We start from the raw sequence: 12,790 nt of genomic DNA, 5'->3' as shown, positions 1-12,790 counted from the left end.
TCGCCTCCCGAGAGACCTCCCACTGCCCGTTCTGGTATGCCCGAACAGAGGCTCCCCTTGGGACAGACGCACTGGCACACAGCTGGCCCACGGGGCTGCGCAAGTACGCATTTCCCCCAGTAAGCCTTCTTGCACAGATGTCAGGGAGGACGAGGAACAAGTCACTCTAGTGGCTCCGTATTGGCCCACCCGGGCTTACTCCTCGCGACAGCAAAAAGACCTTCTTTCTCAGGGACGGGGCACGCTCTGAAATCCGCACCCAGACCTCTGGAACCTCCACGTCTGGCCCCTGGACGGAACACGGAAGATCTAGCGGATCTACCACCTGCTATCGTAGACACGATCAACCAAGCCAGAGCCCCTTCTAACAGGCAACTTTATGCCCTAAAGTGGCGCTTGTTTGCAAATTGGTGTTCTTCTCTGGGCGAAGACCCACAAAGGTGCGGAGTCAGGTCAGTGCTCTCATTTCTGCAGGAGAGGTTGGAGGGGAGGATATCCCCGACCACCTTGAAGGTGTATGTATCTGCTATCACAGCCCACCACGACGCAGTAGACGGCAAGTCTTTGGGTAAGCACGACTTGATTATCAGGTTCCTAAGAGGCACCCGGAGGTTAAATACCTCCCGGCCAAGGACTCAGGGACCTCTCCTTAAAAATGGCCCTGCTGATCGTGCTCACCTCCATCAAGAGGGTTGGGGACCTGCAAGCGTTCTCTGTCAGCGACACTTGCCTGGAGTTCGGTCCGGCAGACACACACGTGATCCTAAGACCGTGGCCGGGCTACGTGCCCAAGGTTCCTACCACACCCTTCAGAGACCAGGTAGTGAACCTGCAAGTGCTGCCCCGGGAGGAGGCAGACCCAGCCCCTTCGTTGCTGTGTCTGGTACATGCTTTGTGTACCTACTTGGACCGCACTCAGAGATTTAGACATTCTGAGCAGCACCTTTTCTGCTTTGGTGGACAGCAGAAAGGGAACACTGTCTCCAAACCAAGGCTCTCCCACAGGGTGGTGGATGCCATTTAATTTGCCTATCGCACCCAGGCCGTGCCCCCCCCCCCTTGCGGGTCCGAGCACACTCAACAAGGAGTGTTGCGTCCTCATGGGCACTGGGCAGAGGCACCTCCCTGGCAGACATATGCAGAGCAGGGGGTTGGGAAACACCTAATACCTTTGCGAGATTTTACAATCTCAGGGTAGAGTCAGTTTTGTCCTGTGTTTTCTCAGGTCCGAGCCAGTAGAACTCAGTAACACGCTGATGGGCTGACCGGGTGGATTGCTTGCACCTAGCGGTCTTTCCCTCGGTTGAGGTAAAACAGTGTGCTTTTTCTCCCAGGAGATCCCACTCACTCGGCTCCCTGGATGACTCCTCCCTAGCCCTCGGGGTCCGCAATTCAGCAGAGGAATTAGCCTACCCAATCCACTGTGGGTACTCAATCTACCCTGTACTGGAATAGGTGCTCCACAGGTCGGGACTCCAACATGAACTTCACCCCTGTGTGTATTTTCCGCGGTACGGTCTCCTTACGAGTGGACCCGCATCTCCCTTGGGCAGTTCCCTCTTTCCCCTGGTCGCTGTTTCTGTAGCAACTCCTCCCTCCGAAGAGGCGGGATCTACCACAGCGCCACTTCCCACATGTGACCTAAAAGCCCATGTGGTGTATTTCGGCACTTTTACCTCCCCCTCTCTGGGCGGGTGTGGTCTCCGCAGGGTCCTTTCCCCCTGAAAGAAGAGGAAACTGGGTAAGACCCCCTTCCCACGATGCGTGTAAGGGCCCCAGCCATTTTCGTTGCTCATACAGCTGAAATTTCACTTACTGCCCTCTGGAGTAAACAGGTGGTACTACAAGCTTGCATTTCTCAGGACTCTTCCTTATTATGGTCTGGGGGAAGTGAGATTATTTGTGTTAAATCGACAGCCCTAATTATAAGAATAATTTTTTTTTTATCTAATATACACTTGCAGCCAAAAGTTTGGAATAATGTACAGATTTTGCTCATATGGAAAGAAATTAGTACTTTTATTCACGAAAGTGAAAAACAAATTTCAGAACTTTTTAAACTGCTTCAAAGAGTTCTCATCAAAAAAAGCTCATCACTGCTGCCGGTGAAATGGATGGACGAATGAATCCCTTGGCCAGTTCTTCAATATACAACTTCATTGCTTTCTCCTCAGGTTCTGACAGGGGAAAGATTCTGCCTCTAGGTGGTGAGGTATCAGGTAAAAGATCAATGGTGCACAATATAAACAGAGATGATTATTGATGCGACATTCCCGCTCCTCTGTGGAGAGATGAGTACGACCAACCTGCATGGGTTCAGCATCATCACTGATTAATTAATTTGAGAGGATTGGAAAATCGTTTAGGTCTCCTGGAGCGAATGAGATTGTCAACACGAATAGCAAGGTTAATCCTCGACGAAACAGCAGTTTCAATATATCCTCCCCCCAAACGGTTTGTGACGCGAGAGTGCGAAAAGACACTCCTTCCTCCCTCAGAATGTTCAAAAACCTCTCTTAATCGCTGAATGAAATCCTTGTAAGTGGTTCGGTTTAACCCTTGATTGGCCCAGACAGCTGTTGCCCAATCTAGCGCCTTTCCCGTGAGAAGAGAACACACCAGTGAGATCTTACTGTCTTTGTTTGGGGTGCCGTCAAATTTTTTGGATTGGCAGTCACAGAACTGTGAGGCATTGAGATAGGTACCTGACTCGCTTGAGGCGCTGGGGAAATGGACTCAGGTACGGGCTGATGGAGACTCTGAACAGATTTCACTAACTCCTCTGTTAGTGAAGTGAGTCAACCTAGTTGTTGTTGGTGAGATGCCAGTAGGTTTGCTTGGGCAGAAAGTTCGTTGGACATATGCATGAGGACCGCTGGTTCAGTAATTGGCGAATTCTTCTGTAACGCGGACTCAGCTTAAGAGAAATACATATGCGGTTTATTTGACACCGCAAGTTCAGAGTACAGAGAGGCAAGGGTCGAATAATCAGGGAAATCAGGGAAAAATATCAGCGGCAGAGCAGAAACGAGGTAAACAAGCAGGGGATAAGGGCAGGCAGCAAACAGCAATAGAAGTAGTCCAGGCAAAGTCAATAATAGGCTGGCAGCAAACGATAGAGAGAAAAACCAAGGCAAGGTCAAAAAAGGAGGATAACACAGGGAATGATTAACCCTCAGAAATGTAGCCGGGGCAAACAAGTCTTCGAAATGAGTGAACGAACACACGGCATAAATAGTTTGAGTTATGTGGAACAGGTGTGTCATAATCAGTCCAGGTATACAGTCCAGGCACTGGGAAATATGCCGTGCAAAGGCAAAAGGCCGTAACTTCGTTTTTGGTCGAAAATTAGTTTTTACATTTTTGAGACTTTCAAGACCTCCTTTATCATGTGGATAAGTATCTTGAGTTAATTTCTACATTTGTTCAAGAAATTAATGGGTTCTATTCATACGGTAATATGCTGAGGCAATCAATGCAAATGGTAAATTCCTTGAGGCAATATTTATATATATACGAGTAAGAACTCTATGAAACAACAATAAATTAACAGGATTCCAAGTTCACTTACTTTCTGCACACCAATTAAAGATACTCTTTACCGCTATGGAGGTATGTGTCATGTCTAATGTATTAAAAATGCCATCAGAATACAACCAAAGCACAGGATAGCAATAAGTACATGGCTATAAGTAATTGTAAATCATCCAAAATAAATGCAATGATCACTAGATTTTATACAGGTGTTACTATAATGATTTTGTAAATGGTGATCAGCAACCAAATACTGATAATGTGGAAGTTACTGCCTTTTGCCTTGGCGTGACTTCTCACTTTTTGCAGCTGACGTTTCGCACATCTCCAGCTGATGTTTCGTACATTTAATAAGAGTCGCAGCTGTTGTTATAGACAATCTATAACTCCATGCTCTCTCAAGAACATGCAGACACAATAAAAAAAAATTCTGCATTTTCATTCTGAGCCCATCTGCTTCCACAAATCCCTCTGCATTGGTCTCAAAGGTGGCCTGCAGTACAGCTAATATAGCCTCATAGCATAACTGATCTGCATCTCAATGAAAAGCATGTATCTGGTATTGCTGTTTGCAATTAAATTATAAAGTGTTTGTACAATGCTCAAAAATTCAGACAACTCAGGTATTTCCGTTACTGAGTTTACGCAAGATTTAATCAATGTGCATAACAGTGGATGTAAACTGCGTGTGGCACTTTCAATGTATATAATAGCCTGTACTCCATGCACGTTACCTGACATAACACTTGCGCCATCAAATCGCTGTCCAATCCACATCTGGAGGTCTAAACCTGGACTTGACTACTTGTTCATTGTGAACGAAGGAAGAGATTCTGCAGACAGGTCCTTCGTGTGAAATTTCCCAATGGCACGTTTATTTACCACCCCCTTATGGAAATCTTTTGCTTCATCAACTAAAATTGAAAAATATAGTGCATACTTTACTTCAGTGATTATTACTTTTTTATATTTTTCTCTATTAACACTAATCATATCATTCTGGGTCTCTGGTGAGGAGTAGTGTCCATACCTGCAATCCAGTTTAGTTTTCAAATTGTTACTATTTCATGCAATTACATCCAAAAGTTCTAGGAAATTTCCCTAATTATCAACACAATCCTTCTCATTGTGGCCACGAAACGGGAATCCCTGCTGTCCTAAAAATTATGTCATTTTTAATAAAGTTTTGACGTGTACTCTCTGTATTTTCTTGTACCTCAGATGATCTGTTGGCATCAGTTTGACTAGCAATCAAATCCTTCATCCACTGGCTACGGCCCTAAAATCACTCCATGCTAGTACAGCTTGCCTGTGTTTCTTGCTGTTGTTGTGCTCCAGAAGATTATTTTGTATTTTTCTAACATCTGTATCCATGGTCAATGAAAACACATTTGCCTTGTCTATCCCCAGAAACAGTCGAAACCCAGATGAAAATGCGGCATGCAAAACATAAAATAGCATCCTGCGACACTGAATATTCCACCCAGTCATAGTTTTTAGACACACTGGTATTGAAATGTCTTCTGTTCTTTGAGGGGAACTGGTTTAGGTAAGGCTGCACAGGTTTTTTTTTACACCAATGTCAACTATTTGCAGGGATGTACTGATGTTACTGATAAATCTAGTTATGCTTGTTTCCCTTTCTTTGTTGTAAACTCGGAAATCAAAATCAAAAGTAACAGTCAGTATCTGGTGTGGCCACCAGCTGCATTAAGTACTGCAGTGCATCTCCTCCTCATGGACTGCACCAGATTTGCCAGTTCTTGCTGTGAGATGTTACCCTACTCTTCCACCAAGGCACTTGCATGTTCTTGGACAATTCTGAGGGGAATGGCCCTAGCCCTCGCCCTCCGATCAGTCAGGTCCCAAACGTGCTCAATTGGACTGAGATCTGGTCTCTTAGCTGGCTATGGCAGAACACTGACATTCCTGTCTTGCAGGGAATCACACTCAGAACGAGCAATTTGGCTGGTGGCATTGTCATTCTGGAGGTTCATGTCAAGACGAGCCTACAGGAAGGGTACCACATGAGGGAGGAGGATGTCTTCCCAGTAACACACAGCATTGAGATTGCCTGCAATGACAACAAGCTCAGTCTGATGATGTTGTGACACACCATCCCAAACCATGACAGACCCTGCACCTCCAAATCGATCCTGCTCCAGAGTACAGGCCTTGGTGTAATGCTCATTCCTTCAATGATAAACACGAGTCCGACCGTCACCCCTGGTGAGACAAAACCATAACTCATCAGTGAAGAGCACTTTTTGCTAGTCCTGTCCAGCGAAGGAGGGTTTGTGCCCATAGGCGACATTGTTGCCGGTGATGTCTGGTAAGGACCTGCCTTACAACAGGCCTACAAGCCCTCAGTCCAGCCTCTCTCAGCCTATTACGGACAGTCTGAGCACTGATGGAGGGATTTTGCGTTCATGGTGTAACTCGGGTAGTTGTGGTTGCCTTCCTGTACCTATCCCGCAGGTGTGATATTCGGATGTACCGATCCTGTGCAGGTGTTGTTACACGTGGTCTGCCACTGCGAGAATGATCAGCTTTCCTTCCTGTCTCCCTGTAGCGCTGCCTTAAGCTAAACTGCAAAACTGTTAATTATTTGTGAGTTTGTGTTGTTTCTTACAAATAAAGCTACAGTATACCTTGTTGTGAAGCTGAAGAGTAAATGCACTGCTGTGAAGCTGAAAAGCCATAGACTGTTTTTTAGACTAGGAAAACATTAAAGCTTGATTTATCTGGACCGCCACGCCGCTTCCCACTTCCTTATTGTCGATTCACCACAATCTTATGGAGGGTCACTTAGAGCAAAAAAGAACACTACACCGTTTAATGGCCCATATTTATTAGCCAGGCATTCACAGGGATGTACGCAGATGGTGTGCGGCATGCCGTGAATGTCAGTTGGTGAATCCACTGGCCACCCCAAGAGCTCCATTGTGCCCATTACCATTAATCGAGACCCCCTTTGAAAGAATTGGTATGGAACTCGTCGGTCCTGATGGATTATGCAACACGATATTCAGAAGCAGTGCCTTTACGCAACATCTCAGCATGCAGTGTTGTGGAGGCACTCTTCAAAATTGTCTCCCAGCTAATTCCGAAAGAAATCCTCACTGACCAAGGCACAACGTTTATCTCACGAACACTATATGAACTTTATGAATTGCTGGGGATTAAATGGATTCACACCAGTGTTTCTCACCAACGGGCTGGTGGAGCGATTTAATCGAGCCCTGAAAAACATAATTTGTATGTTCGTACACGAGGACACTAGAAATGCGGACAAATGGCTGGACCCCCTATTATTTGCAGTAAGGGAGGTCCTGCAAGCCTCCACGGGGTTTTCCCCCTTCGATCTCCTGTATGGACACCGGACCCGTGGGGGGCTTGACGTCATACAGGACGCATGGGAGGAAGGACCTTCCCAGAGGAAAAATTTAATTCAGTATGTCCTTGATCTTCAAGCAAAGCTACAAACACTGGGTCAGTTGTCACAACAGAATTTTCTCCAAGCTCAAGAGACATAAAGCCGACTGTATAATAGGGGTGCCCAGCTATGGGAATTTGCACCGGGAGACAATGTACTTATATTACTCCCCACATCGAGCTCGAAATGACTTGCCCAGGACCATTTGAGGTTACACGGTGAGTCGGAGATCTTGATTATGAAGTTAAACGAACGGATAGAGGCGGTGCAAGTCAAAATTACCACCTCAACCTCCTTAAATTATGGAGAAAGGCAGTCTCCGTGTCCATGGTGATGGTAGTTCCCGAGAGGGTGGAGCTCGGGCCGGAGTTGAAGTTCAAAGCTAATCCATTCACCCCGGTCCCTTGTGGAGACCACCTCTCACTGTCCCAGCTCACGGAAGTGGCCAGGTTGGAAAAGTGTTCTCTCCTCTCCCCGTTTGGACTAACCTCATAGAGCACCATATTGAGACCCCACCTGGAGCAGTTGTGTGTAGTCGGCCATAACACGTACCCAAGCACAAGAAAAAGGTGATTTGGGATGAATTAGAGGCAATGCTCGAAATAGGGGTAATAGAAGAATCACACAGCGATTGGGCGAGCCTGGTTGTTCTTGTACCTAAGAGTGACACTTCAGTCCGGTTCTGTGTTGATTACCAGAAAGTCAAAGTGGTGTCTAATCTTGATGCGTACCCAATGCCACAAATTAAAAAACTGCTCGATCGGTTGGGTGCGGCATGCAAAACATGCATTTTTTGAGTTTAGAAATCTTAAGAGTTTTGAGCACCCAAAATAATTAATTTCAGAGTAGCTTATTTATGCTGTCATGAGCTGCTTTTGATGCATTCTTTTATTTAAAAAATAAAGTGGATGGAGTTTACAGTTTTAAGAGTTTTAATAGCATTTTAACATCCAAAGTTATATAATTCAGCATCTTATTTCAACTCGATCTTAAAACTTGGTTTTAATAAACAGCATGGCAATTATTTAATACCTACTGCTTAATTAATACAATTCCTAGCAATCATGTCACATATTTGACAGTTGTTACAATATTGATACAAATATTGTGTCAGAGAGGGAAAATAAAGTGGTTGGAGCCATTGCTTGAAACAGGATACCCTTCAATTGAATGTGTCTGATCACCGCATCAGGTGTGCAAATAGCTTTTTTATAATGAAAGTGATCTTCCTGCATTGCATGACACATGTTTATTATAGCATCTTCCATCAGCAATGAGGGATTCACATGTGATAAATGTAAGGAATTTGTCAGGCTGACAGAGAAGGATAAAGAGTTAGAGACATGCATCCAAACGCTAGTAGAGGTCAGTGAGACAGAGAAGCCAGTAGATACTGTTTCGGGTGTTGGTAGTACAGCAAGCAACACAAACACTTTGGTTCCGGCTGAAGACCCCCTGCATCAGGCCATATGGGTGACATCTTGTGGCATACTCATTCAGCAAAGCGACACCACTCTCCTCTTCCTGTTAGAGTTTCCATTCGATTCTCCCCACTCAGTGATGTACCCACTGAGAATCTTGTTGTAAGAGCCTCAATAATGGGAGATCCTATTTTAAGGAACATGGAAATAGAGACTCCAGCCACTATTGTTAAATGCATTTTGGGGGCTCGGGCATCTGATATCTGATAAAATTTAGAAGTGCTGGCTAATAGTAAATGTAGATTTTCTAAAATAGTTATTCATGTCGGCATTAATGATGTCCAGTCAGAGATCACTAAAGATAATGTTAATAACGGAGTGTGAACTTCCAAAAACGATGTCAGACACTTTAATATGTTCTAGCCCCCTCCCTACTAATCACGGTGATGAGGTTTATAGTAGATTAGTGTCACTAAATGGCTGGATGACTTAGTGGTGTCCAGAAAATAGCATGGGATTTATAGTCAATTGGAAGTGTTTTTGGGGAAGACCTGCCCTGCTAAAGAGAGATGATCTCCATCACTCCATGGAAGGTGCTGTTCTCCTCGCTAGTAATTTGGCTCATAGTCTTAATAGTGACAGTATTTGACTAATTGAGGCCCAGTTTAGAAAGCAGACAAATTGGTGAATCCGAACGTCTGCTAGCTGCCTTGAGATGTCCCACAGGTCACATAAACTACAACATATCATATAAAGACTGTGTCTGTTACCCAAACTACCAAACAAAAAAACTCTCACTAAATAATTTTGATTTTTTTTTTTTATAATGGTCAAACTTGAAAAAAATAAAAAAATAAGATAAACATCATATAAACTTAGGGCAACTAAAAATTAGATCTCTTTCTAACAAAGCACTAATTGTAAATTAAATTGTTATAGATCATAATTTGGATGACTGAATCCTGGCTGAAAACGGATGAATATATTAGTTTAAATGAATCTACTCCACCAGGGTATTGTTATAAACATGAGCCTCGTCTGAAGGGTTGAGGAGGTGTTGCTACAATTTACAGTGATGTTATTGATGTTACTCAGAGTACATGATATAAGTTTAAGTATTTTGAACTAATGAAGCCTAATGTGACACATAATGTGACACCAGATATAAATAAAAAATCTCATCTGTTGTCTTTTGCGCTTGCTACAGTATATAGATCATCTGGTCCATACTCTGATTTCCTTGGTGAATTAATTTTTTTTCTATCAGATCTAGTAGTTCATGTAGATGGAGCTTTAATTTTTGGTAACTTCAACATTCACATAGATAATGAAAATGACACATTGGGATTAGCATTTATCGATGTTCTCAATTCTCAATTCAAATGTGACAGGAACAACTTATCGCCATAAATATATGCTAGCCACCACTGTCGTAACCTCTGTTCCATGATGGAGGAACGAGATGTTGTGTCGATGTAGTGACACTAGGGGTCACTCTTGGGAGTCCCAAACATCTCCAATCTTTGAGAAAAGGCCAATGAGAATTGGCGAGGGGAATTTGTATGCCACTCCCCTGGACATACGGGTATAAAAGAAGCTGTAATGCCCACTCTCATTCAGGTTTTGTGCTGAGGAGACAAGGCCCCGGCCATTTCAGCAGCTAGTACAGCGTTGTGGCAAGAGGGACACAACATCTCGTTCCCTCCATCAGGGAACGGAGGTTACGACAGTAACCAAGACGTTCCCCCTTCTGTCACTCACTCAATGTTGTGTCGATGTAGTGACACTAGAGGTCCCTATGGAAAAACGCCACAACAGCTGAACCGTGTTACATGAACTGCCGATGTAGGTGCAAGAAAGCTGCTGCGTGCGTATATAAGCCAATACGACACATGGGCTCACCAGCCACACATGGAAGAGGCGCGGTGGTAGGTCCTGACTCGAAGGGTAGGAACTCTACAAACACAGAAACCGGGGGCAGAGAGAGCTCTGCCCAAGGAACATCTGTTGACAGGGAGACTGTACAGTGTAAAATACAACACGGGGTTACCGGAGTATTTGGCACCTGTGGAGCACCTATCCCAGTACAGGGCATATTATTACCCGTAGTGGGTCTGGCTGCAAACACCTCCACCGAATTCACGAGCCACAGGGCAAGGGAGGAAGGACATCCACTCCTGAGTGTGCTCGAACCCGCAAGGGGGCATTCCAAATAGATACACAAAGCACGCACTGGACACAGCAACGATAAGGCTGGGTCTTGCTCCTCCGGGGGCAAAGCTTGCAGGCTCACCACTGATCCCTGAAGGGGGTCATGGGAATCTTGGGCACATAGCTCGGTTGGGGTATCAGGATCAGGTGAGAGTCTTCTGGACCGAACTCTAGGCACTCTTCGCTGACAGAGAATGCTTGCAGGTCCCCGACCCTCTTGAATGGACGTGAGCATGGTCAGAAGGGCAGTCTTCACTGAACTTACTTGAGGGGCGCGAAGTGGGCTCTCTGTAGGCCTCAGAAGACCACGGAGAGGTCCCATGAGGGAAAGAGGTGCGGTCTAGGAGGGTTCAGCCTCCTGGCGCCTCTCAGGAACCTGATAATCAGGTCATGCTTACCGAGGGACTTACCTTGAAACCTCTTCTTTACTCCAGGAAGAACACCACATAGCGAAGATACGCCACTTCAGAGAGTAGAGTTGCCTTGTAGAAGGGGCTCTGGCCTGAGTGATCGTGTTAACCACAGTGGGCGGTAGACCAGTTAGGCCCACTGCGTCCCATCCAGGAAGGTCCTACCTCAGGGAATTCACCAGGGTGGAGCTGTCACGAGGAGTGTAAGGTCCGAGAACTAGGTCTGAGTGGGCCAGTACTCCTTGTCCTCCCTGACCTTATGTGAGAAGTATGCTCACTGGTGGGAACGCATATTTTTACAGCCCAAGTGGCCAGTTCGTTCATGAGGTGCGTTATCATTGACACTGAGTCTAACTTCATGCCGAGTAAAAAGATGCTCTGAACCGGGGTGAGCTTGCTCTTTTCCCAGTTGACCCGAAGCCCTAAATGGCTGAGGTGTGTGAGCACCAGGTCCCTGTGTAACCCTGAGTAACTCTCAAGAATCAGCCAGTTGTCGAGGTAATTTAGTATGCATATGCCCATTTCCCTTAGCGGGGCAAGGGCATCCTCCGCAACCTTCGTGAAGATGTTGGGGGACAGGGACAAGCCGAAGGGGAGGACCTTGTACTGATAAGCCCGACCGTGAAATGCGAACCGAAGGAAGGATCTGTGCCGAGGCAAAATCGAGATGTGAAAGTAGATAGAGATAGAGTTCCGACATTCCTTTGGGTAGGGCCTCGCAGCAGGGGGAAGCAGGCAGGAGGCCTCTGACCCGGGGCGGGAGCACTGAGGGGACCCTCCAAGCACTTACCTTGCTTCATGCATCTGGCACAAGGCGGCCAACGACTGAGGATGAGGGCCTCTCGGGGTGAACAGAAAAGAAGGGAACAAGGGGGGGAATGGTCTGTGCACCAGATCCTGGGTTCCTGCAGTCAGCTCCTTCCTCAGGTGGCCAGTCTCAGGGCCACTTGGGAGCCCTTTTAGGGTTCTTGGCAGCCGCCCGAAAATTGGGGGGCGTCACTCTCCTGTGTAGTAGGCTCTTGGGCTACTGCAGTAGCACCCTCTGCGAACAGACGGGGTGCACACTCTTGAGACACTCTGGGGCACGATGTGCTGTATGGCCTCTGTCTGTTGCTTCACCGTCGAGAACTGCTTAGCGAAGTGCTCAACGATGTCGCCGAAGAGGCCGGCCTGTGAGATGGGGGCATTGAGGAACCGTGCCTCGTCTGCCTCCATCATCTCAACGAAGTTCAGACATAGGTGGCGCTCTTGGACCATGAGTGTGGACATCGTCTGACAGATCGCTCATGCTGTGTCCTTCGTCACTCGGAGGGCGAGCTCGGTCATCAGGCACAGTTCTTGTAACACACCGGGATCAGAACTACCCTCGTGTAACTCTTTCAGAGCTTCGGCCTGATGGACCTGTGAGAGGGCCATGGCATGAAGGGCGGAAGCGGCCTGCCTGGCAGCGCTGTAGGGTTTTTGTTGTCAGGGATGACGTCACCCTACAGGCTTTGGAAGGGAGTGCCAGGCAAGTCCGCCAGGTGGTAGTGCATTCATGAAATGCAGGGATGCAGCACTGGCTCCTTTGCAACTCCGGGGCATACGCATTCTGAATGACTTAGACGGCTGGCTGATCCTAGTGCAGTTCCAAGAACTGGCAGTTCATCCCAGTGCTGGACAGAAGCAAACGAGTGTACCGGGGAGTGGGCGGTCAGTGAGGAAATCACCTGCTGGAACCGTACCCACTGAAGACCCCAAATCGCCTCCAGCATCAACCAAAGCAGTCTTGTACCCAT

The sequence above is a fragment of the Xyrauchen texanus genome, chromosome 13, assembly GCF_025860055.1.
Source record: "Xyrauchen texanus isolate HMW12.3.18 chromosome 13, RBS_HiC_50CHRs, whole genome shotgun sequence".
Taxonomy (NCBI): domain Eukaryota; kingdom Metazoa; phylum Chordata; class Actinopteri; order Cypriniformes; family Catostomidae; genus Xyrauchen; species Xyrauchen texanus.
Note: the sequence above shows the minus strand (reverse complement) of the source record.